This window comes from Dipteris shenzhenensis, chromosome 21 (assembly GCF_047967505.1).
Source record: "Dipteris shenzhenensis isolate YYH24624 ecotype China chromosome 21, Dip_SZ_1.0, whole genome shotgun sequence".
Lineage (NCBI taxonomy): Eukaryota > Viridiplantae > Streptophyta > Polypodiopsida > Gleicheniales > Dipteridaceae > Dipteris > Dipteris shenzhenensis.
The window spans coordinates 10,508,791-10,536,630 of record NC_141616.1 but is presented as its reverse complement, the minus strand read 5'-3'; the positions used below and the strand labels follow the sequence as shown (position 1 = coordinate 10,536,630).

The following is a 27,840-nucleotide window of genomic DNA, read 5'->3' as shown; positions in this document are numbered from 1 at the left end:
ATGTTGCTTGTCAATGATGAGAGGTTGAATTCTTGGAGAGCGTTGAGGGCAGAAGAAAGCTCACGAAAGTATGCAGGTGCTAGTCTTCATCCATATTCAAGAGCAATGCTTAATTGTATATCTCGCATGAGTGCATTTGAGATTGAAATCTGCAATTGATTTCGAACTTCATAGCCCGAAAATGGTAAAAAATATGCAATCAACGTGTCAAAAGCAGCGTCTATGTAATGGTGAATACTGAGACTCAAAATGATGGTAAAAAGACTTGAAACTTTTAGTTTGATATAGGACTTTGCATGCGTGAATCTTGGCTTCAGACTAGGTGGTATTTGGCCTTCAAACGGCTAAGATACAGGCCCCTGAAGAAGGAGTAAAAATATTACGGGGTTTAGAGATGTGTTACTGTAGTAGGGACCGCCGTGTTAAGAATGTGCCTAGGATTGTCCCACTTGAGTGTGGGAACGTGCCAGTACAAATGGACCATCAGGTCATGGGGAAACTTATGAACGATTTAGTGCAAAAAGGGGCCCACACTGGGGCACAAACTAACAAGTGTTAGGGATGCCAAAAAGGTTTGGAATGGGCTGTAAAATTTTCGTGGCATGGTGTTTCCCTGTGTGAAACAACGGTTCAAATTGGGTTTAATTTGGCTGCCAAACGAGCGAGTTATGGAGGGTCAAATGTAGGTCATAATTAGGCCTTTTTTGGGTGTCTTGAGTCCTAACTGGGTGTGAATGGACTTAAAGTCTAACTGGGGGAGATTAACTGACATAACTGGTTAGTTTAGTTAACCTAATTGGAATTTGGTTACTCTAACTAATTGTGGGCCTAATTGTAGTTAGTTGAGCTAACTATAGTTAGTCTATTAACTAAACTATAATTAAATTACATTTAAATCTAACCTAACCTAAATGAAACCTCACCTAACCTAACTAGTCTAACTAGGGTTAGTGGGGGTTAGGTTAGGGTAAGTTTTTTTTTTTGGGACTCACAAAAGGAGGGGAGGAGGGTGAGGGGAGAGGGGTGGTGAGGGTAGCAGAGAGCAGAGGGGAGGGTCAAAGGGAAGGGTCATAGAGTGAAGGCTGGTAGAGGAGGTTGGAGCGGGTACGGTGCGGGCGGAGGCACTCAGGAGGGTGTAGAAAGTTGTGGGCACTACCATCGGTGGTGGGGCGGGTGCCACAAGCTGGGGAGGCAGGGTGAGCAGGCGCCACCTACATGGTGAGCGCCAATGCCTTTTTCAAGCAGTTACCACCCCTAGGTAGACCACTGCAGGTTGGTGCTAAGTGCCCCTGTCAGGTTGTCGGCTCTTTGCCACCCAGCTTTGAAGTAGGGCAAGGACCTTAGGGCCCCTTATGAGTAAAATAGGGGTGTTGGGGTGTTGGTGGAGGGGGGGCCGGGGGTTGGAAGGAGGTCCCCCTTCCACCTCCCCCCTCCACCCCCACCCTCCCACCCCTCCAATCCCCCCCCCCTTTTCCACCTCCCACCCCCCCCCCCTTCAATCTGCCACCCCCTATTCGAATCCACAAAGGAGACTAGCTCTCCACTCCTCAACCTTGGAGTCCTAAATCCTGCAACCCTCTTTGAACCCTAGAACTCCTAGATATCCCTCTCAACCTTGTCCCTTTTTCGAACACTAAAATCCCCTTCTAAACCCTTGAACTCCATTAGAGGTGAGAGCCTCCATCAATCATTGTTGTGATCAAGCCCTCTTTCTCAACCACATGTGCATGAGATTAGCCTACACCTCTCACCGGAATCAACCCCGGGACCTATGCTACACTTGTGAACACTTATGCTACAACAAGCAATGACATGACTGTAGGTGACCAACACCCTCGGAACCTACACTTGGGAGAACCAGAGACAACATTTTGGTGCTGCTGGTGGGGAGGTTAGCACCTAAAGTGAAAGCGGAGCATGTGTTTGCATGTGTGAAAAAGATCCCCCTTCAAAAGACCATTCAAGACACATTCCTCAAAGGAGTGAAAAAATGCTTCCAAGTGGTGGAAAAGGATAATGTTGCCTTAATCACATTAATACACTAAACACCCAAAATCAACCCTTAATCCCCCCCACATCCTATAAAGAAACACCAACCCCCCCTCACTTCTTTCCCCACACTTTTCCCCATCTCCAAATTCTGTTAAGCCTCCATATTTTTTGCCTACCTCTATTTTCCGTCCTCCAAGTTCCGTCCATTTCCACCACCACCACCACCACTTTTTTCGTCAACCCCCCCCCCCTCCACCATGACTTTTTTGGTCAGCCTCCTATCATCTTCCTCCCCGCCACCTCCACTTTTTCCATCCATCCCCCCCTCAAGGTAATCATCCTTTCCCCCTGCACCTCCACTCTATGAAGAGAGTGGGAGAGAAGGAAGGAGTCTCACTTATAGCTTTCTCACATACACAATGGGGGAGTATACACAAAGGTGGAGGCTGAAAAGAGTTTTCCTCTTCTTAGTTGTGAAAGCCAAAAGAACTCTAAATACAACAGAATAGGTGAGCCGTATAATTGGGTCTCAAACCAAACTAAGCTAACTAAAGTGGCATACTAACTGAGCCACTAACTAGAGTACATAAAGATAGCTGTCATCCAGCTATTATTCATAGCTAACAAGTCAGTGACATAAATGCACAATGGTCATCCTGGCATATCACGAGTGGAGCTCGATATCTCAACACTCCCCCTCGAGCTCAATCCCAATTCCTGCATACCAAGTAGGTCTCTGAACTTGCGCAGCTTCTCTACGCCCAATGCCTTCGTGAATATGTCAACTACCTGATCCTCTGTGTTGACATAAACAAGATCAATAAAACCTACTAGAACCTTCTCTCGCACATACTGATAATGCACCTCAATGTGCTTTGTTCTAGCATGATAGACTGGGTTATTTGCCAAGTGTATACTGCTCATGTTGTCACAGTAAATGACAACTAGCCCACTGATGCATATCATAAAGTAGCTTATGCAACCAAGATGCCTCACATGCAGCCATTGCTGCACCCCTGTACTCAGCCTCTGTGCTCAACAAGCCAATTGTAGGCTGTTTCTTGCTGCTCCAAGTGTCTGCAGCACTCCCAAAAGAGAACACATATCCACTGGTAGATCGTCTATCAGAATTACTACTAGCCCAATCAACATCAGTGTATCCATGCACCTGTATCTGAACCCCCCTCATAAAATAGTCCATACTGCAATGTGGACTTCACATACCTCAGTATGCATCTAGCCGCATCCTAATGTAGTTTCCTTAGAGCCTGCATAAACTGACTTACCAACCCAACAGCATAGCTCAAATCTGGCCTGGTAATAGTCATATAAATCAAACTTCCTACTATGCATCTGTACATAGTAGGGTCTTCCAGAAGCTCACCTGCATCTGTGCTCGGCTTCACATTCTGCTCCAAAGGAACTGAAATAGGCTTACAGCCTGTCATCCCATATTTGGACAGCATGTCCAATCCATACTGCCTCTGCAAGAGCCATATCCCACTTGTGGATCTAATCACCTCAATGCCCAAGAAGTAACGCAGCTCTCCCAAATCCTTCATCTCAAAATTTTGCTTCAATAGCATTTTCACATGAAGGATATCTTCATCACTATCACCTGTGATGATCAAATCATCAACATAAATGACAAGCAGCATAATGCCTTTCTTTGTTTTTCTCACATAATGTGAGAAATGTGCCTTGGAAATCTGAAAGCCAATAGTGAAAAGATACTATCCTACCTTGTCAGACCATGCTCTGGGTGCTTGCTTCAAGCCATACAAGGCTTTCTTCAACCTGCAAACAAACTCAAGATGAACAGCATGAACATAACCTGGTGGCTGCTCCATATAGATCTCTTCTTGCAAATCACCATGCAAGAAAGCATTCTTTACATCCATCTGATGTAAAGACCATCCCTTTGATGCAGCCATAGCAATGACTGCTCTTACGGTTGCCATCCTTGCAACCGGACTGAATGTTTCTTCATAATCAATGCCATATGTCTGTGCATACCCCTTGACAACTAATCTTGCCTTGTATCTGTTCACAGAACCATTTGCATTGTGCTTCACCTTATAAACCCACTTGCAGCCAATTGCATTCTTGTCTTTAGGCAAAGGCACCAATTCCCATGTAGCATTTGCTTCCAAGGCATCCATTTCTTCATCCATGGCTTTCTCCCATTTTTGTTTTCCCATGGCTTGCTCAAAAGAAGTGGGTTCTGGTTCATGTATCACTTTGACCATATAGGCATAGTGAATGACTATAAATCCATCATATTTCAGCCTATCCATGGGATACCTAGCTCTGGTAGACCTGCACAAAATAGGCTCACTACCAAGTGCTCTCAAAACATCCCTTGTCTTCCTTACTCCAGGTGTAACAACAAAAGGAATACCCAACTCATCATCAAGGCTCTGTTCTGAGCCACTAGATTCACCATCCACATAAGAGTGACCTGCATTCACATCAACCATGGGCTGATCTACTTTCTCTTTTCCTTTTTGTGATACTTGCATACCACTATCTACATTTCTTTGAGGAAATCCTCTTGATCTCAATCTGTCTATCCATGGCAAAGTATGTGAACCACTGCTAGAGGACACTACAGGTACACTAATACTTTGGGATTGCTGCTGTGAATTCTGTGCAGCATTACCATTTTGTTTATCTACATCATCAATCACATTTACTTGTTTATACCAGCTGCACATCTCATAAAAAACAACATCTCTGCTCACTGTAAACTTACGAGTAGAAGGGTTATAGCATCTATACCCTTTCTACTGCAGAGAATAACCAATAAAGATGCACTTCTTAGCTTTTGGATCCAAATTGGATCTCAACTCATCTAGCACATGAACATAGGCAATGCAATCAAAAACTTTCAAATGAGAAATATATGGTTTCCCCAGTATACCTCTCCTCTAGCATCATGCCATGTATTGCTGTAGTGGGAGTCCTATTCATTATATAGACTGCTGTAGCAACTGCTTCAGCCCAATAATAATCTAGCAGGTCTTTTTCGTTGAGCATGGCATGAGATACCTCTCCAATATGCTTCTTTTTCCTTTCTGCAAGTCCATTTTGCTGTGTAGTATGACTCCATGAATATTGGTTATGCCATGCTCCTACAGGAACTTGCAAACTCATTTGAGAGGTACTCTCCCCCTCCATCTGACCTTAGGCATTTTATTTGCAAGCCTGTTTCTTTTTTAACCATAGCTTTAAAAGCTTTGAAATGCCCAAACACTTCACTTTTCTTTTTCATAAAATACACCCAAACTTTTCTGCTGTAGTCATCAATAAAAGTGCCAAAATAATGATAGCCTCCAATAGATGCAGCTTTAGTAGTCCACACATCAGAGTGTATTAATTCCAATGGCCTCTTAGTCTCTTGAACATGTCTAGGAAATGGTTTCCTTGCCTGTTTTCCAAATTGACAGGCTTCACATACCTTATACATTTCTGCAACCTTGAACTTAGGTAATCCTGCAACAATAATTTGGGCTTGCATTAATTTAAGTCGCTGTACATTAACATGACCAATGCGTTTATGCCAGATATCAATATTTGCAACTACACCGGTCCCATGTGCAAACATTGCTGCACTCACATTGCTGCACTCAATTCAGGCATGTTCGCATCGAATGTAAACATCCTGCCCTTCTTCTTCCCTTTTGCTATCAAGCGACCTTTATTTTTCATATCCTCAACAAAGCATCCATGAGGATTAAATCTGACCTACAAGTCCTGCTCAACCATTTGACCAATAGAAACCAGGTTCCTGGTGATATTTGGGACATGAAATACATTAGACAGGTATTTCTTTTTTCCATCCCGCATAGACAAAGGAATTTTACCAATTTGCACAATAGGATGTGCAGTATCATCACCAATCTCCACAAATCATGTCATGTGGTTTGACGCACTTGAGTGAACATATCACATATCATTTCTTTCTTCTGCACTTGTCACAAAATTGGTCATGTGCTGCACCATAAATAGATGCTCATTTCTATCATCACCTTGTCTACTAGAGGATGCATGATTCCCTTGTTGCAATTTTCTAGTGATGATGTCATTCTACTTTTTATAGCAGTCTTTAACCATATGACCCATTTTACCATAGTAGTAGCATTCAACATTATTGTTTGCATTTTGGCCTCTCTGCCATCCACCATGACCTCTTTAGCTCCCCCTGCCTCTAAAGTTCTCCTCCTAATGCAGTAATCTCACTAGCACAATTTATGGCAAATCCAAAATAGTCTCACTGAAATGCAGCCAAAAGAGCCTTGAGATACATCAAAGGTACAAGACAGTTTGGGATGAATATAGAGGAAGAGACTAGGAGATCGACATAGGGATATGCATTTTTCCTTAGTCAAGGTGCTATATCATGGTTGTCAAACAAACAACCAAGTATTTCTTTATCTTTGACTGAAGCAGAATATAGAGCACTCACTACAGGTACATGTGAGGCTATATGTCTTAAAAGACTATTGTCAGAAACAGATTACTTTGATGATTCAAAGCCAACAATAATATACTGTGATAATCAATTGGCTTAAGCATTGGCCAAGAATCCAGTATATCACTCTAGGACAAAGCCCATTGATGTTAGAGAGCACTTCATCAGAGAAAGAGTGTTACTTGGTGACATCACACTACAGCATTGTGATAGCAAAGAGAATGTTGCAGACATTGTTACCAAACCACTCAATAAAGAGCTGTTTAAGAAACACCGACTAGCTCTTGGTGTGACGTAGAGGAAGGACATTCCCATTAAAGGGGTGTGATGGAATGTAATGCTCAGTCCTTCTTGGATTCCCCAGAATCATCATCTAGAGGGAAGGCCTACTTCATGATGTTGATCTTGAGGGAAGGTGTTGAGAGTTCATGCTCAACATCATGTGATCACGTGTGCATAGCACCATCACGTGATCATATGTGCATAGCGCTAACCTTATAGAGTGCTATAAAGGAAAGGGTTAGATCCCCTAATCCTAACCCTAAATGGGTTTGTATATATTCTATTTTTTTAACAAAATCTAGTGTACAGTTAGTCATTGGTGGTGTGCTCTCTAGCTGTGCCCTCTCTCCTCATCTCCAATCTTCTCCTCTCCCCTCTCCATATTTTGTCAGGTAGTTAGCGTGACTCTAGCTCCTAGATGGATGCCAATGTCAACTGTTTCATTGCCCTAGAGGTCTTCAATGAGAATGGGCTCCTCCCAGGGCTCCTCCCCAACCCGTTTGCCCTTGCTTTGAGGATCCACCTATTGAGATATCGAGCTCCACTCGTGATATACTTGGGTGACCATTGTGCATTTATGTCACCGACTTGATAGCTACAGATGCAGTTTGTACACTGCCCATGAATAATAGCTGGATGACAGCTATCTTTATGTACTCTAGTTAGTGGCTCAATTAGTATGCCACCTAGGTTAGTTGAGTTTGGTTTGAGACCCACATATAGGGTTCATCTATTCCTTTTGTACTAAGAGAGAGAGTTCTTTTGGCTTTCACAACTAAGAAGAGGAAAACTATTTTCAGCCTCCACCTTTGTGTGTATTTTTAGCCGGAAATGTAATCGAGACCAGAGGCTATAGACTAAGTATGGCGACGCTCAAAGGCCATAGAGAAGAGGAGAGCATGAGGGCGAAGGGATGACATAGGGGTGAAAAAGGAATTAGAAGGGGAGGGAAGGAAAAGGGAGACTATGACACAAGGGGAAAGGGAGAGGGGGAAGAGAAGCATGAACATGATAGGAGGAGGAATGTTGAGATGTAGACATCAAGGGAAGTGAACCATACTTTATTGGAAAGAAGGGATGAGAGGGAAATATCAAAATACTAGCTAGGTGGCTTTACAAGTATGAGCGTGTCTCATCAAGGAATAGCCCCTTCCTTTTATAGCCGAAAGAGGGGGTCTCTCCACATTAATGTATCCTCCCACATGCATGGTGTGTGTGGAAAAGTCTCCCATGTGGGCTAGGTGGGTACGCATTCTCAATTGTGTGCGACAACCCTTTGCCTCAATTTTCCACATAAATCAAGCCCCATATCTCAAGTCTATGATACTCCCTTGGTCTCTTTCCAATTTTATAATAGGTTCAAACCTCTAGGAGGACAAGTGGAGGGTTGGCACAAGGAATCTTGCCGCCTCATCCTACTTTCCCCATTATTTAACTAGCTCTCTTTGTCCTTCTATACCTCCCCCACATGAGCCTATCTCATATGGAGGGAATAACTCAATATAATAGCCATCTCCACCCATTTTATATTGCTTCTCCCATGGACTTTGAGCCATATCTCACTTAATGCATCCTAGGTGGAGGGGTGGCACATGGAGGAGCCATGCCACCTTGCATTTTATAATATTACTATCATGGATTATGTACAACACACCTTATGGGTCCTCTTACATGGAAGGGTGGCACATGGTCATGCCTTGCCACCTCAACCTTGGGCCCTATGCACACCATATTTTATTATACTATTGCCACATATACAAACACACATACATATTAATGCCTTTTTCCTTAGACAATTTTATCCATAACAGTTCCCCCCCCCAGGCAGGGAATGCACAGCATTTCCATGCCTGGGACCATCACGCACAAAGAAAGGCTTGAGGTAACGCTTGTTGATCACCTTCTTGCCATATGGTTCATGCAGCTCCTGAACTTGTACAGACCCATTGCTACGTTCTTTGATGACTTTGTATGGACCAGCCCACAGTGGCAGAAACTTCTTATCCATTTGGTGGTCCAATCTATTATCAAAGCATAGCACAACATCCCCCTCAGCAAAGTGTCTTTCCCATCCCTTGCGAATCTTAGCATCCAATCGGGCCTTTTGTCGATTCTTTTGGATCTTTGTTTGATGTAGTGCAAGGCGTCGGGTCTCATCTAACTTCTCAAGTTGTACCAATTTGGCCTCTACATGTTCATCTTCTGTCATCCTCTGTTCCTGCGCCAATCTCAAGGCCGGAATCTCTATCTCTAGTGGTAAAACTGCCTTAGTACCATACACCAACTCAAAAGGGGTGTGACCTGTAGATGTTTTATGAGTGATGTTGTAAGCCCACACGGCTTCAGTGACCTTCTGATCCCATTGGCTCCTGTTCGCTGCGGCCATTTTTCCTATGGTTTTACAGAGGAGGCCATTGGTCCGCTCTGTTTGACCCATGGATGCTGGATAATAGATGCTAGAAGTGTGATGATCAATGCCCATGCGATCCATGAGTAACTCCACTGCTTCATTTAAGAATGGACTCCCATGGTCAGAGACTATCTCCATGGGTGTCCCAAACCTTGTGCAGATACGTTCAAAGATGAAATTTGAAACTGCCTTGCCATTTGCAGCAGAGAGGGCGATAGCTTCAGCCCACTTAGTGACATACTGAGTGGCTACCAAAAGATACTTCTTTTTGCGGGCAGTCATGGGCAAGGGTCCGACAAAATCTATTCCCCACTTCTGAAACGAATGGATGGACATCACTGGGTGATGTTGCCCGGGACGCAAATCCTTCCTACTGAAGAATTGACATGGTTCACAGGTTTTGCAATACAAAGTGACATCCTTGAACAATGTCGGCCAATAGTATCCAGCATGTAAAATCTTCTTAGCTGTATAGTCACTGGCATAGTGGCCTCCACAAAATCCATCATGATAATGCTTCAATACCTTAGGCACTTCATCTGCATCAATGGCCCGTCTGAGTACCCCATCCATGCCTTGACGGTACAACACCCCATCAAGGAGGGTGTAGCGTCTACTATCTCTGTGGATCTTCTTTCTCTCATAGCTTGTACTTTCTGAAGGAAAGGAGAAAGCGGTCAAAAACTTGTAGATACCACCATACCAAGGATCCCCAACTTCTATGGCTGCTACAAGGGTTACATCAAGGCTCTCCTCTAAATCAATCAAAGCATTCTTCAAGTTGGAACAACCCCCTTTTACAATTTTGAAAGAAAAATCATATTCTTGTAGAACTGCCAACCATTTGGCCAACCGGCCCATGGGATTTGGTGATTGAAGAACCTGCTTTGCAAGACCAGTGCGAGTGAGTATAAAGAAGGACTTTCTAGCCACATAATGCTTAAATTTCTCAATGCAAAACACCAAAGACAATGCATGCTTGTCAGCCTCTGAATAGCATCGCTCAGTGTCGAGCAATTGTCGAGAAGCAAATCGAACGGGGTACATGAACCGATCCTCCCCTTGCTGGAGAAGAATACCTACCAGAGTGTGCTCACCAAACCCAGGATTGATATAGAAGGTCTTTGACCAGTCTGGATTGCGTAGAATGGGTTCTAAAGCCAGAGCATTCTTGATTTGTGAAAACCCATGATCACAATCCTCATCCCAAGAGAAATCAACCCCATCTTTTAATAGCATAGTCATGGGCCGTGTCAAAGCAGCATATTGATCAATGAAGCGGCGATAGTATCCTGCTAGATTGACAAATGAGCGTACCTGGCGTTTGGTTGTAGGTGGGGAGAGCTTGAGGATGGCTTCTACCTTCTCGGGGTCAGGCTTGATGCCCTCAGATGAGACAACATGTCCCAATAACCTCCCTTGAGTGGCTCCAATGGTGCATTTCTCAGGGTTGAGACTGCCATTTGCATCATTGACCCTTTGGAAGGCCAATCTAACCTTCATGATGTGCTCCTTACGTGATGAGAATATACAGAAATCATCTAAAAACACCTCCAAGAAATCCCCCAAATAAGGGGCAAACACCATCTGCATAAATCTTTGAAAGGTGGCAGGAGCATTGGTGAGGCCAAATGGCATTACTTTGAATGCAAATGTCCCCCAGGGTGTGGCAAATGTGGTTTTAAGCACATCTTCCTCGGCAATTCTGATTTGATAAAACCCAGAGTAACCATCACAGAAAGTATACATCTCATGACCACTTACCTTCTCAAGAATGAGGTCTTGAAAGGGTAGAGGATGATGATCCCTCTTGGTGGCAGCATTGAGCTTCTTATAGTCGATGCAGACACGCCACTTGTTGTTTTTCTTTGGGATGACTACCACTGGTGAAACCCATTCAGTATTGTGAACCGGAACAATAAACCCAGCCTCTACAAGCTTCTGCAACTCTGAGCGCAAAGCGTCGGTCTGCAGGGGCCCTAATCTCCGATACTTCTGAGCCACAGGCTTTGCATCAGGCTTCAGCTCTATCTTGTGCTCTATGGCAGTCACATGGCGAAGATGGTGGTAGCTAGTTGCAAAGAGGTCAGGGAAATCTTTGAACATTTCAAGAAACTCATCTTTCTCACCTGGAGTGAGGTCTGGAGAAAGCATTGATTCGAGCTGTTGAGGACTAGCTGTTATCTTTTCTACAGGTGGCAGAGTCGGAGACACCCCCATCATGTAAACTTTCTCCTCTGAGAATTCGTCCCCCCCGTCTGATTCTTCCATGGATTCAGACACTGAAGATGAGATAGTATCACTGTCATGCTCCTCTTCTTCTTCCGGTTCCATGGCGCCAGGTTGCACAGGGATTTTCTCCTTGGAAGCACCAAAAGACATGTGTCCTGTCTTCCAATAGCTGACTGCATCACTCTTTCTCAACCATGGTCTCCCGAGTATGGCCGGGTAACTTCTGCCTGTATCTTCAATGTCCACTACATAGAAATTGACAGTGGTGGTAAATCCATTGACAGTGATGGGCAAATCCTCAATGACTCCCATGGTGGCGAGTCGTCGACCATCTGCTACCTTGATTCGAGTGGAGGAACGCCTTGTACATTTCAAATTCAATTTCTTCATGATGCGGGGCACCATGATATTACATGCAGCTCCCCCATCAACACACACATTTTTGACACGGCAATTATCTATGATGACATCTACTGTGTGTGGGTGCCAATCAATTTCTTTAGAGATAGAAGATACCTCTCGTACCTTTCCCTTCTTCTTGCTCTTCCTTGTTGAGAGACCTTGCTGCAGCTCACGTCTCACCTTAGGGCTTAATGCTATTAGTTGAGGGAGTGTGATGCTCAAAGACCGATGAGCAAGGTCCTGAACGACCGAATAGTCCTCTTGCCCTGAGCCGATGGGAAAATCCGAGGGTGACCACTTACTCCTGCGAGATCTTTTAGTCTTCTCTGTTGGTCGGTCTACCATCTCAGCATCTGAGGGCTCTGAGAAGGACACCTTCTTCCTGGGGCGGCCCGGTCCACGGTTTGGAGAGGGGTCCGAGGTAGCACGAGTTCTTTTCCCGAGATCAAGGATCTCCACATCAGAATCCTCAGTGCCCGACTCACTTAGAAGATTCACCCTTGGAATATTGGGGCATTTTGTGCGATAATGACCCTTCTGGTGGCACTCGTAGCATACAACATTAGCACGATCTCTTGGAGGGCGGTTGGCTTGATTTCTGATGCCCACCATCTCAAGCCGAAGATCATTCAGGGCCTTGGCTAGGTCATTGACTCCAGGTTCTGTTGCAGGGGGGGCCTCTTTAGTTGAAGGGGCCACGGGAGTAGAGAGGAGGGGAGCTCGTGGGCGAGGCTGGGGAAATCTTCGAGGCGGAGGATGAGGATATCCACCTTGTTGAGGGTAAGCATCTAAGGGAGGACCATACATTTGAGGTGGAGGCGGTGGATACATCCCTGATGAGGGGTGGGGGTATGCCTCTGAGTTAGACCCCCCAGGTTGTTGTTGCAGGAATGAAGGGGGATGCGGAGGGACAATCGTCTTCTTTGAAGCGGGGTCAGACTGAACTTTGTCAAACTTTTGAGCAATCTCATGTGCTAGCACCATATTTTCTGGATTCTCCCATTTACGCTTGAGGCGGAATTCATCACTCGCTCCTGCTACAAGGTAGCCCAGCACATGCTGAGTCATTCCAGCGAAACCCGGCATTGTCATCCTGTGTGGCAATCAAACGGTCCAGGAGCACGGCCGCTCGATCCACATATCGACGCGCCGTCTCACCTTCTGACTGCTTCAAATTTGCCACCTGCAGGTACACATTCTCTGGCTCCTCTTCTTTGCCGAAATACTCAATCATTGCTACTGTCAACCTTGGCCAGCTTTGGCGAACATCTTCGGCTTGCTTCTCATACCACACTTGAGCCAAACCTTCTAGAAATGTGGGAAGAACCAATAGCCATCTGTCTTCAGTAAGAAAGTTGAGAGAAACACAACGGCGCTTGAAAGCCACAAGATACTCATTTGGATTTTCCTCTACCCGTCCACAAAACACGGGAATGTCAGCCATGCTTGGAAGATGGAAAAGAGGGGCTTATCTATGGACGAACAATAGTAAGAGGAAGCTTGAACTGAAAATCGGGCGAAGATATATCCAAAAAGCACACATAGGCAGGGTAGGGTGTGACTGGTGTAGTGTGAAATATTACACGAGAAGAATCTTCAGCATAGAATAGCACATAGACAATCTTAAAAGGACCAACCCTCATGATATCACATTGATCATTACACGCGAGGGTTAGAGGTGCGGCGTTGCATGAGGTTGTTCATCAAGGCAAACAAGAATGCCATGACAAATGTCAACAGTTGGAGAGCTTGCACATCACCTTCTGCTTCTTCCAGTTCTTGTAGTCGCCATGCTATTTCTTCAAGGGGTGTGTGGTCTGGCATCCTTCTTTTGAGCAATGTCCTTGAGAACCCTCCTGATGATCTTCCGAAGTCGGTGAACTCGTATCAAGTATGCCCAACACTTAGTTTCATGATGACCACAACCTTTGCATTCCTTACAAACGATCACCCTCCTTCGTGGCTTGCGGCTTTGTTGGGGTGGCGCTTCCACTCGCGTCATGCGTGATTGAAATACAAGCTTCACGTGCCAAGAAATCAGCAACAAGATTTCGAGCTCGAGGGATATGCTGAATTTTTACCTCTTCAAACTGGTTGCAAAGTTCCAAGGCCTGTTGATGTCGTGGAACCAAGCCTTTGCTCCGCACCTTCCACCTTCCACTAACTTGTTCACACACTAGTTGAGAATCTCCTTGCACCTCCAATTGCTTGGCCTGATGTTCTTGTGCCTTTTGTAGCCCAAAAATGAGCGCTGAGTACTCAGCTTGATTGCAAGTACTTGTGGGCGAAGACTTGCTGTAACAAAACTCCTCACCACCCAGTGAAGTGAGCTTCACACCCATGCCAGCCGCCTTGGTCGAAGGTTTGTAAGCTCCATCAAATTGAAGAATCCAAGATGTCATCACACCAAGACGAGAATTCGGACATCCCAAGTTTCTCGGTAGCCCAAGATAGGTAGGAGGAGAGGGTGGGGAGAATTCAACACTTGAGCCAAACGTTCAGCACCAAATAAACTTGCAATTCTTTATTGATAGTTTATCTTAAGCCCAAAAAGAATTACAATTTGAAGCTCGAAATGAGGCACAAAAGGCTGATTAGGTACAAATGGATTCCTTGGTCAAAACATTACCAACCATAGCCGAGGCCTAGAAACCTTTGTAATGAGATTGTAAATAAACCATTTAGGACGAGCTTTTCCACAGGAATCAACAGGCAGTTGCGCCAAATCTCCCCCCAAGCTTGGGAAGCATCCCACCCTTCGAAGAAGGAAACCGTTTTGATTACCTCTGAAGCAGCAAGTAGTTCGATCACCACACAATGAGTAGAAGTAAAGTCAAAATCCTCCCAGCGTATCAGTAGTTCGTCACCATGAATCATCCACGGTGTGTCATTCCACCCGTCATCACCATCAATAATGCACTGGACAATCAGTCGTTGAAGGTCGACATGAAGATCAAGGAAGACATCTCGTGCATTGGTAGCCGTAAGGTGCGGAGGAACAGGCACCAATTCCTTAAACGCGTCGAGAAGTGACATAAATGTCCACCCTTCTCGTGAGACGTGCGTTCGTGAAGTGAGCTTGGAGAAGTTTTGAATTGGCAATCTAGCAAGAGATGTGGATAGAGCACATAAAATGAAATATTTTTGCTTTTTACAGCAAGAGCAAACTCCTTATGGTTAGAGAGTTACAGCTCCCACAATTTCAATATATGAACAAAAATCATTACTTTTTTACCACTTCCAACTTGTTGGCCCAATGATAAGACTTTCTTTTGTGAAGGGGGAGGTCTTGGGTTCCAATCCTACTCTTTAATAAAAAGAGAGGAGAGGAGAGGAGAAGGAGAAGAGAAAGAGAAAGAGGAGGAGAAGAAGAAGAAGAGAAGAGATAGGGGGGGCGCGGGATCTGCTGTTACTCTTTTGCAGGGGCTCAGGAAACAGTCCGCGACCAGAGCAGTCCAGAGAACTGTCGCGCAGAAAACTGTCCGCAACCAGAAGTCGCGGCAGTCCAGAGAACTGTCGCGCAGAAAACTGTCCGCAACCAGAAGTCGCAGCAGTCCAGAGAACTAAAGCGCAGAAAACTGTCCGCAACCAAAAGTCGCAACAGTCCAGAGAACTGTTGCGCAGGAGACGCATGAATCGAATGCACGCGCAGTAGCTTAGAAAGAGCACAGATGGTATAGTTTTTTTGATGTAACCCGTACGAATAGAAGATTCGCCACCAGCCGTGGAGATTCGTATCCAGCAGCCACACCAAAACTTTTAGCCGGAAATGTAATCGAGACCAGAGGCTATAGACTAAGTATGGCGACGCTCAAAGGCCATAGAGAAGAGGAGAGCATGATGGCGAAGGGATGACATAGGGGTGAAAAAGGAATTAGAAGGGGAGGGAAGGAAAAGGGAGACTATGACACAAGGGGAAAGGGAGAGGGGGAAGAGAAGCATGAACATGATAGGAGGAGGAATGTTGAGATGTAGACATCAAGGGAAGTGAACCATACTTTATTGGAAAGAAGGGATGAGAGGGAAATATCAAAATACTAGCTAGGTGGCTTTACAAGTATGAGCGTGTCTCATCAAGGAATAGCCCCTTCCTTTTATAGCCAAAAGAGGGGGTCTCTCCACATTAATGTATCCTCCCACATGCATGGTGTGTGTGGAAAAGTCTCCCATGTGGGCTAGGTGGGTACGCATTCTCAATTGTGTGCGACAACCCTTTGCCTCAATTTTCCACATAAATCAAGCCCCATATCTCAAGTCTATGATACTCCCTTGGTCTCTTTCCAATTTTATAATAGGTTCAAACCTCTAGGAGGACAAGTGGAGGGTTGGCACAAGGAATCTTGCCACCTCATCCTACTTTCCCCATTATTTAACTAGCTCTCTTTGTCTTTCTATACCTCCCCCACGTGAGCCTATCTCATATGGAGGGAATAACTCAATATAATAGCCATCTCCACCCATTTTATATTGCTTCTCCCATGGACTTTGAGCCATATCTCACTTAATGCATCCTAGGTGGAGGGGTGGCACATGGAGGAGCCATGCCACCTTGCATTTTATAATATTACTATCATGGATTATGTACAACACACCTTATGGGTCCTCTTACATGGAAGGGTGGCACATGGTCATGCCTTGCCACCTCAACCTTGGGCCCTATGCACACCATATTTTATTATACTATTGCCACATATACAAACACACATACATATTAATGCCTTTTTCCTTAGACAATTTTATCCATAACAGTATTCCCCCATTGTGTATGTGAGAAAGCTGCAAGTGAGACTCCTTACTTCTCTCCCACTCTCTTCACATGGTATCAAAGCTCAATTCATGATAAGGAGCTCAAGAAAGCAAACCCAGTTCACGGTGTCTTGGTAAGAGGATCAGTGTTGCTTTCCTTTTTCGAGTTTGGGAGCAAATCTCTACAGGTAGCATAGCCGAAAAGTGCAATAGTGCCCTGTCTCAGATTGGGACGCCTTTGTGTTGTGGCGAGAGGGTAGTATATGCTGCGGGAAAGGCCAAAGCCCTTGGTGACATTTTTTTTTTGATTAGATGTCATTTCGGGGCCGTTTTGGTGGCAAAAGTTTTCTGCAGGCACTCAAAAAGGTGCCCTATTTTTTATGTGCGACCACTATTCTGCAGGTCGGTGAAAAGTTACCGTAGAAATTGCATCGTATGGCTATGCGCAGAGATATTGGGAGTGACAAAATCATTTTGAGTGCCTGTTGATGCAAAATTGTCACTAGGAAGTGACTGTGTGGTCAAATACCACTTTTGTCAGTTTTGCAGATTTGCCCTTGTGAGGCAGAAGTTGTGTTTTTTGTAGTGACAGAATATTTTTGCAGTTTATTGTAATGGCATCTAATGATCTTTCACAGATAGTCACTGAAAAGCTTGACAAGAACAACTTCCCAGCATGGAAGTTTAGAATGACAAATTTCCTTAAGGGAAAAGGCTATTGGGAGTTCATTACTGGAGTTGAACAAGAACCAATTATTCCTAATGTTCCCAATCAACAGGAGTTGTAGGTATTTAAAGGATGGCATGAGAGAGCCATGAAAGTTATGTATTGGCTATCTATCAGTATTTCAGATTCTATGATTGTGCACATTCAGGATGTAAGCACGCCAAAGGAGGCATGGGATACTTTGACAAAAATGTATAGGACAAATATACAAGCCAGGAAAATGCAACTCAAGCAAGATTTGCATAATGTGCAAAGAGAAAATATGAGCATCAATGACTACCACATGAAGGTGAAGAAGATTGCAGATGCAATTACTTCCATTGGGTCGCCAATGGAAGATGATGATTTAGTTTCTGTGACCTTAAATGGTTTAGGAAAGGATTATGCACAGTTCTGGACATCCATTGCCATCCATGAGAATTTTCTTGATTTTGGATAGTTGATTGCTCTTCTAATTTTTGAAGAGCAGAGAAATGGTGGTGCATCTTCTTGAGGAGGAACTTCAAAAGAAGCTATCTTTTGTACTCAAATGCTAGAAGAGGTAAAGGCAGAGGTAGAGCAGGCTGCGATCTAGAGGCCGTGGAAGAAATCAAAATATGTAGCAAATTCAAGAAAAATAGTCCTATGGAGGAGGACATGGTAACCTTAGAGGCAGGGGGAGCCAAAGAGGTCATGGTGGATGGCAGAGAGGCCAAAATGCAAACAGCAATGTTGAATGCTACTACTATGGTAAAATGGGTCATATGGCTAAAGACTGCTACAAAAAGCAAAATGACATCATGAATGGAAAATTGCAGCAAGGCAATTATGCATCCTCTAGTAGACAGGGTGATGACAAAAATGAGCATTTGTTTATGGTGCAGCACATGACCAATTCTGTGATAAGTGCAGAAGAAAGAAATGATGTGTGGTATGTTGACTTAGGTGCGCAAACCACATGATAGGTCATGTAGAATGGATGCAGGATGCAAGGAAAATGGAAAGACCAAGATTTGTGGAGACTGGTGATGATACTGCACATCCTATTGTGCAGATTGGTAAAATTCCTTTGTCTATGCAGGATGGGAAAAATAAATACCTATTTGATGTATTTCATGTCCCGAATATCACCAAGAACCTAGTTTCTATTGGTCAAATGGTTGAGCAGGGCTTGCAGGTTAGATTTAATCCTCATGGATGCTTTGTTTCAGAGGATATGAAAATTAAAGGTCACTTGATAGATAAAGGGAAGAAGAAGGGCATGATGTTTACATTGGATGCAGACATGCCTGAATTGAGTGTAGCAATGTTTGCACATGGGACCGATGTAGTTGTAGATATTGATATCTGGCATAAACGCATTGGTCATGTTAATGTACAGTGACTTAAATTAATGCAGGCCCAAAATATTGTTGCAGGATTGCCTAAGTTTAAGGTTGCAGAAATGCATAAGGTATGTGAAGCCTATCAATTTGGAAAACAGGAAAGAAAACCATTTCCTAGGCATGTTCAAGAGAGTAAGAGGCCATTGAAATTAATCCACTATGATGTGTGGAATACTAAAGGTGCATCTATTGGAGGCTGTCATTATTTTGTCACTTTTATTGATGACTACAGCAGAAAAGTTTGGGTGTATTTTATGAAAAAGAAAAGTGAAGTGTTTGGGCATTTCAAAGCTTTTAAAGCTATGGTTGAGAAAGAAACAAGCCTACAAATAAAATGCCTAAGGTCAGATGGAGGGGGAGAGTACCTCTCAAATGAGTTTGCAAGGTTCCTACAGGAGCATGGTATAAAGCAGCAATATTCATGTAGTCATACCCCACACCAAAATGGACTTGCAGAAAGGAAAAACAAGCATATTGGAGAGGTAGCTCGTGCCATGCTCAACGAAAAAGACCTACCATATTATTATTGGGCTGAAGCAGATGCTACAGCAGTCTACATAATGAATAGGACTTCCATTGCAACAATACATGGCATGATGCTAAAGGAGAGGTATACTGGTAGGAAATCAGATATTTCTCATTTGAAAGTTTTTGGTTGCATCGCCTATGTTCATGTGCCAGATGAGTTGAGATCCAAGTTGGATCCAAAAGCTAAGAAGTGCATCTTTATTGGTTATTCTCTGCAGCAGAAAGGGTATAGATGCTATAACCCTTCTGCTCGTAAGTTTACAGTGAGCAAAGATGTTTTTTTTGATGAGATGAGCAGCTCGTATAACCAGTAAATGTGATTGATGATGTAGATGTACAAATGGTAATGCTGCACAGAATTCACAGCAGCAATCACAAAATATTAGTGGAGCTATAGTGTCCTCTAGCAATGGTTCACATACTTCACCATGGACATGCAGATTGAGATCATGAGAATCTCCTCAAAGCAATGCAGAAATTGGTGTGCAAGTATCACAAAAGGGAAAAGAGAAAGTAGATCAGCCCATGGTTGATGTGAATGCAAATCACTCTTATGTGGATGGTGAATCCAGTGGCTCAGAACAGAGCCTTCATGATGAGTTGGGTATTCCTTCTATTGTTACACTTGGAGTAAGGAAGACAAGGGATGTTTTGAGAGCACCTGGTAGTGAGCCTATATTGCGCAGGTCTGCCAGAGTTAAGTATCATGTGGATAGGCTGAAATATGATGGATTTACAACCATTCCCTATGCCTATATGGTCAAAGTGATACAAGAACCATAACCCACTTCTTTTGAGCAAGCCATGGGAAAAGAAAAATGGGAGAAAGCCATGGATGAAGAAATGGATGCCTTGGAAGCAAATGCTACATGGGAATTGGTGCCTTTACCTAAAGACAAGAATGCAATTGGCTACAAGTGGGTCTATAAGGTGAGGCACAATGCAGATGGTTCTGTGAGCAGATACAAGGCAAGATTAGTTGTCAAGGGGTATGCACAGACATATGGCATTGATTATGAAGAAACATTCAGTCCGGTTGCAAGGATGGCAACTGTAAGAGCAGTCATTGCTATGGCTGCATCGAAGGGATGGTCTTTACATCAGATGGATGTAAGGAATGCTTTCTTGCATGGTGATTTGTAAGAAGATGTCTATATGGAGCAACCACCAGGTTATGTGCATGCTATTATCCTAAGTTTGTTTGCAGGTTGAAGGAAGCCTTGTATGGCTTGAAGCAAGCACCCAGAGCATGGTCTGACAAGATAGGACAGTATCTTATCACTATTGGCTTTCAGATTTCCATGGCAGATTTCTCACTTTATGTGAGAAAAACAGAGAAAGGTATTATGTTGCTTGTCATTTATGTTGATGATTTGATCATCACAGGTGATAGTGATGAAGATATCCTTCATGTGAAAATGCTATTGAAGCAGAAGTTTGAGATGAAGGATTTGGGAGAGCTGCGTTACTTCTTGGGCATTGAGGTGATTAGATATGGCTCTTGCAGAGGCAGTATGGATTAGACATGCTATCCAAATATGGGATGACAGGCTGTAAGCCTATTTTAGTTCCTTTGGAGCAAAGTGTGAAGCTGAGTGCAGATGTAAGTGAGCTTCTAGAAGACGCTACTATGTACAGATGCATAGAAGGAAGTTTGATTTATATGACTATTACCAGGCTAGATTTGAGCTATGCTGTTGGGTTGGTAAGTCAGTTTATGCAAGCTCTAAGGAAACTGCATTTGGATGTGGCTAGACACATACTGAGGTATGTGAAGTCCACATTATAGTATGGACTTTTTTATGAGACTGGGGTTCAGATAGAATTGCATGGATACACTGATGCTGATTGGGCTGGTACTATTTCTGATAGACGATCTACCAGTGGATATGTGTTCTCTTTTAGGAGTGCTGCAGTCACTTGGAGCAGCAAGAAACAGCCTACAGTTGCCTTGTCAAGCACAGAGACTAAGTATAGGAGTGTAGCAATGGCTGCATGTGAGGCATCTTGGTTGCATAAGCTACTTTATGATATGCATTAGTCTACAGATGGTGGGCCAGTTGTCATTTATTATGACAACATGAGCAATATACACTTGGCAAATAACCCAGTCTATCATGCTAGAACAAAGCACATTGAGGTGCATTATCACTATGTGCGGGAGAAGGCTCTAGTAGGTTTTATTGATCTAGTTTATGTCATCACAGAGAATCAGGTAGCTGACATATTCACAAAGGCATTGGGCATAGAGAACTAGAGGGGTCCATCTGGGAAATGTAAGTATACTATGAGAGTTCAATATCAGGGGTATTTTAATTCAAGACTTACAGAAATATATTAATAGTAGGGGTAATTTTATACACCATTTTTACATTAATATAGGTAGGGTGTGTTTTTTCTTAGATCCAAATTAAAAGTTAAAATTCAACGCTCACTTGGAGAGACCACACATTGGTTCTTGGCATAATAATGAAATGTCGCGTCTATCAATTTGAACATCACCGCAGCAGAATCTCTAACCTAACCACCTCTCATCCTCACCTAGCCTTTTGTAGCAGCTTTGCCACCTCTCACAGGGCAATGCACCCATGCAGATTAGAAAAATTCAAGGTTGTCTGGGAGCAACCATCGTGTTGGTTCTTGGATTTATGGAGTTACCTATTTTTACTCTTCACAGAAGGAGATCTATGATGACCACTATGCTGGCAAATAGAAGAACTATGACAACCACCATGCTGGTTCTTCGAGTTATATATTAGTGCACCAAGGAAAATGTATTTCCTTGTGCAACCAAGGAAAATTCAATTGATGATATGGCCCTTGAGGGCTCCCATTTAGGGGCAAGGGACATATCTACATGCCATATCTGTCCAGTGGCATCCTGGCTATTGTAAGAGGCCCTTTTTGAGTCCAACCTCCCCTAATGAGTAAATGCCCAAGGTGCCCAAGCCTTTCCATCGCTAGTTTCCTAATCTTGAGATTAGAGAGTTCTTAGGGACTAATGCAAGAGGCCACTTTCGAGTCCAATCCTCCTAATGTGTATCTACATGCTTATGGAAGCTCAATCTTGTGGGATTATTCCATGTTTTCTCTATACATTTTAAAAATGTTCAATGTAGAAAAAAAAGAACATTTGAAATATTTGTAAAGTAGCAATGTATTTATGTTAAGATGTATAAAAAATTCAATTGTTTATTTAATTAACTTTCTAGAAAATGAGTGTTATCTCTTACAATGTCAAAATCTGGACAAATTTTCAAGACTCTTTAGGTTTCATTATTTAAGTGCATCCCCTTTTTTCCAATTTTGTAGGGAATGTTGAAAGGGGTACCAAATGTTACAAATGAAATTAGATATTATAGTCTCCATAATATGTAGCTTGTCATATGACCTCTCGTTACCAACCTATAGCATATCTTTAATTAGAGTGAGGTTGTATGTATGTTATGCTTAGCTACATGGGTACATTTTGGATTGATGTTTTGCTTTTACATTTCGGATTGGTGTTTTGCTTTTACTTCTTACTGGCACAATAAAAATGATTGCCTTTGAAGCACCTATCATGCTAGTAAGTAACAAATAAAATAGCTTATATGTTGCTTTTCAATATTATTTCATGGTAGAAGGGTACATGCATGCTCCTATGTGCTTTGTCCTCCTCCCTCTCATTTGCATGCAGGTTTATTTAAAAATAATCATTTGTCCATGTTATGGACTGTGGGATATACGTGCTCTCATTATTGGCTGCCAAGGGTGTTTAGTAAAATCATTTACCAAGGATGTTCAAGCAAAATGAAGGTCACATAATAGAATCTATGAGCACTTTTGGTCTATCCGTTCCACATGCAACATCTGTTTTGGAAAGTAATGCCATTTGGCCTCACCAGTGCTCCTGCTACCTTTCAAAGATTTATGCAGATGGTGTTTGCTCCTTGTTTGGGGGATTTCTTGGAGGTGTTTTTAGATGATTTTTGGATATTCTCATCACGCAAGGAGCATGTTATGAAGGTTAGGTTGGCCTTCCAAAGGGTCAATGATGCGAATGGCAGTCTCAACCCTAAGAAATGCACCATTGGAGCCACTCAAGGGAGGTTACTGGGACATATTGTCTCATCTGAGGGCATCAAGCCTAACCCCAAGAAGGTAGAAGCCATCTTCAAGCTCTCCCCACCAACAACCAAATGTCAAGTATGCTCATTTGTCAATATAGCAGGATACTATTGCCGCTTCATTGATCAATATGCTGCTTTGACATGACCCATGACTATGCTATTAAAAGATGGGGTTGATTTCTCTTGGGATGAGGATTGTGACCATGGGTTTGCACAAATCAAGAATGCTCTGGCTTCAGAACCCATTCTACGCAATCCAGATTGGTCAAAGACTTTCTATATCAATCCTGAGTTTGGTGAGCACACTCTGGCAGGTATTCTTCTCCACCAAGGGGAGGATCGGTTCACGTATCCCGTTCGATTTGCGTTTAGAGGCACAAAAGCCCGTGATCTATTCAAGACCACTGAGAGTGTTAGAGAGAGAATGATCCTTTAGGTGAGCTCAATACCCCTCTATCGTTTAGACTATCATCTACATGGACCACACGGCAACCTTGTGCATGGATTTTGGCTATGGCTCACTTGCCTCATCCTCCAGCTATATCACCTTTATATCCTTTGCACAGTGGGTGCCTCTTACATTCACTTTGCCACTTGGAGGCTACACCTCCCCGGGCTTTGGGCTCCAGCCTTCATCTTTGCTGTCATTGCCTCTACAATGCGTGCAAGCACCTTAGGAGGGTACGCTTTCAACCACCTCCTTACTGTCATGGAAATTTCTTTTAAATCATACAAAATCTTTCTTTTGATATCTTTGCACTGAGCAACTATGGCTCGTGTTACTTGAACTTTACGATTTTCACCAGACAGATAGATTCAAATTTAGAATTCTCGCTTTGTGTCTTCTTGGTTTTGCTTTAAAGCAGAACCGGTGAATGTGCCAACTGGTACTTGGATCCTATGTGGAAGTGGAGCACGCTTTCGATTATTTCGTCATGCTACTTTTCCATCCTTCTATTTAGATTGAAGAACCAAAAGGATCACATGCTAGCAATTGAATATTGACATACAAGTGAGCATTCATTAATGGTATTCATAATATATCTCTTATATGCAGTTACTCTTGCAACAAGAAGTGAAAAATGAAGTTTTGGGTGCTCATTTATGATGTTTTGGATCTGATGTCTCACTTTTGGGTCAAAATCAGTTTACCTCTATGTTTTCAAGGATCAATATGAAATGGACAGCTTTCAAAACGGGCTGTGATGGTATGGTGCCAAGTGCTTTGATAAAATAAGCTCGGTGGTGGCTTGTCTCCTTCCATCGAGAAGAACGATAAATATACCTTCTTCTTCATTACATGATGGTGATTGGACTTTGAGAGCCATTGACGCTGCCATGGTGAAGCTTTCAAGTGCAAGGTATGTTTAATACTTTTTGGCTTACTCCCGAATCTTTCATCATGGTTACGAGCAGTAATTTATCCTTGGTAGTTCTTGTGAGATATTTATTGGAATGATATGTGTATATACTCGGGCCCTCTATAAGCTGCATACATTTAAAACTTCTCGTTGCTCAGTTCTGTGTGCGTGCAGTGGTAAATTTGATAAAGAAGAGGACTATGTAAAATTTGCATCAAAGGAATGGAGTGTAAGGTAAGTTATCAGGGGAAAAATGGAACAATAGAGAAGAGGGTGATCCCACATTGTGTCCTTGCACCAGAAATTGATGTGAAGCAAAAATTAAGAAGGCATAATAGTCCATTTAGCAATCTTTCCATATGGGAGTCATGATATGGGTCTTGTGCTTGATTTGTAGCTGGTCAATGAGCTAGGCATTGTAAGGAATTAAGAATAGGTTGCAATTATCACTTCAAAAAAGTTAAAATATATTTGTCTCCTATAGTGTAATTTTCTTAGGGATTATGGGCTAGGAGTTCTGGGACATTATGGTGAATTTGCAATCCGTCTATTTGCTTAACACATTTTTGAGAGACTATGCACTGATGCCATGAGAGTCAATGGTTCCCTTGTAGTACCCACATCGTAAGTGATAATCTCCAACTCAAATCCCACGTATGCCAAAATATAATTGGGTTTGATCATAATACCCTAGCTAGCGGTAGTTGGCTTTCAATATAGTAGAGATTTGAGATCATACTAGGTTGAAGATGAGTTTTGTACCTACTATATGTGCCTATTGCAATGATAATATAGATACATTCATTGCATCTTGTAGGATTGTGGCAACAAGATTTACCTATTTGGATGGACAACACTCACATCCAAGGCTAAAGTTTAGAATTTTCTATTCATTGATGCTTCTGCTTGGTGTGGATATGTTTTTAGTGGATATTAATTCTATGGTTTTAATTGGCTGATCCTAAGCTAAATTATTCATCAATGCCTTTTTAACCAAAAGATATAACATGATAAGACCTTAAAAATAAGGAAAGGTAGCTGTAAAATCCTCTCCCCAACCACATGTACATAGTCTCTCGGAAGGAAATTTGAGAAATAAACGTACCATCAACCTCTGTCGGTGAAGATTACCATGTAGTGTGAACCCTTCAACTACAAACAGCTTGTCCATTGCCATCTACACAAGCCCTTCAAGTTCTGCCACAAATAAGCTTTATCAATAATCATCAATAGATAGTGCACAAATAGGTTGACTTGAAATTTAAGTTTATTTAAAGTACTCAAAGTTACAAAGGGCAAAAAATTTGTGACAAAAGAATCAAAGTTACATTCATATATCCCTTAAGAGTGAAGGACAAATTGATGTGTGTGTGTGTGTGCCTATGGGCTGCGAGTCCTATGCAAGGAGTGTGTAAGTGTAGGTGTGCTAGAAGGTTCTAGTGACTTGGCAAGTTAGATATGTCAGGTTGGTGTGATGTGTGAATTTGGAGTGATCCTAGGAGGTGACTGATTAAGATAATCATGGAGATGATTGTGGATCTAGGATCTACCAACATGGAGGCAATTGCCTATATATGTAACCACTCATGAATAAAGAAGTTTTCATTCTATTTCATCTTTGCTCCATTGTTTCATCTATGAACCAACATGTAGTATTAAAGCTTGTTGAGAATCCTAGTGCCTAGGAAGAGAATCCATGAGATTCTTTAAAGATTCCAAGAAGATTCCATCTTCTTTCCCTAATGGAGTTTCTCTTCCACCTTCCTTCTTGAAATGCCTTAAGTCTATTCTCCACCTACAAGCCACCATTGCTCCTACCCTTTCAGCTATAGTTTCCCCTTGTTAGGGCACACTTCAACCTAGGAGGAGTTGATGAAATAGAGCTTCTACAACTCGTGCTGCTTCTCGCTTTATTTTGCACCATTTCTGTAAATTTAGCTTGCTAGACCCTATGGGCTACCTGCTAGTGAAATTTGAGAACAAATGGTCAAGAAAATGAGGAGAAACTAAAGAAAAACTAGTCAGGTTTAGAGAAGACATGGCTTTCACAGTTGAAGAAGATGTTGCTACCCCAGATGGTGTGACACATCATTTCATCTGAGATTTCTACTGAGTCTTCTTTTATTAGGTACCTTTGATTGCACACAAAATGCCCCCTACTTGATGTTGTGTAGAGTGAGGTATCAATCCTCCAAGGTTCCTCTATTTTTTGCAAGAATTTCTAGACTTTCTTTGAAGTTTGATGCTACACTAAATGCTAAGGTGATGCTTGAGGAGTTAAAGTACAATTCAGAGATTAGCTTTTTAGTTCAGTGAATGTTCTTTGAAGTTCTAAATGTTCTACAAATGCTAAGAAGACTACAAGGACAAAGTACAAGGAAAAGAAGACCCCAATTAAGAGGTTGTGGGAGAAGCAACTGGTTATGCATATGCCAAACAACTAGGTTTTTCAAAATTTCCATCTAGAAATTTGCATCTGTATGGTGAAGGTGATTTCTTTGTTCAGAAAGATTGATCTTTTGCAAAGGGATTAGACACTGACATGAAATTGGTAAGACCTTCCCAAATGGCCTCCAAACTCAAGATAGATAAGTTTGAGGGAGAGGGTTTTCACACTTGGCAGACCAAACTTAAATTTATTCTCATGAAAAAGGGAATATGGAAGGTGGCTAATGGAAAAGAAACTAAACCTACAACTAGAAAAAGAGAAGCTTCATGGCTTCCTTAAGATGAAAAAGCACTAGTCATAATTTCTCTTGGATTGAGTGATTCTTTTATCCACCAGATTGATGGATGTGAGACTGCTCATGCTGCATGAACTCATCTTGAGCATGTTTTTTGAGCACAGGGGAGATGTTCTAAGTTTAGCTTGCTTATCAAGTTATTTGATTTAAAATTGGATAGAGGAGAATCCATATCTTCACATCTAAATTCAATGAAGAGCATATTGAGTCAGTTATTTGGCATCAAGTTTAATCTTGATGAAAATATTGTGATTGCCATCTTACTAAAAAGCCTAACTGAAGAATATGGCACTATTGTCACCACAGTCACCAATATACCAGAGATAAGTCTGGTGGAAATTGAGGCATCCCTCTTGGAAGAGGAAAGGAAAATCAAATAAGGAAGTGACTACAAAGAACATGAGGCATATTTGGCCAAAAACAACTTCAAGGGAAAGAGCAAAATGAAGTGCAACTTTTGTGGAAA

The 27,840-nt window shown here is 42.6% G+C and overlaps 1 pseudogene; it reads left to right on the top strand.

The window, feature by feature from the left end:
- LOC147888474 (uncharacterized) lies at nucleotides 1-24,355 on the top strand (annotated as a pseudogene).
- Nucleotides 24,356-27,840: the final 3,485 nt, after the last annotated feature.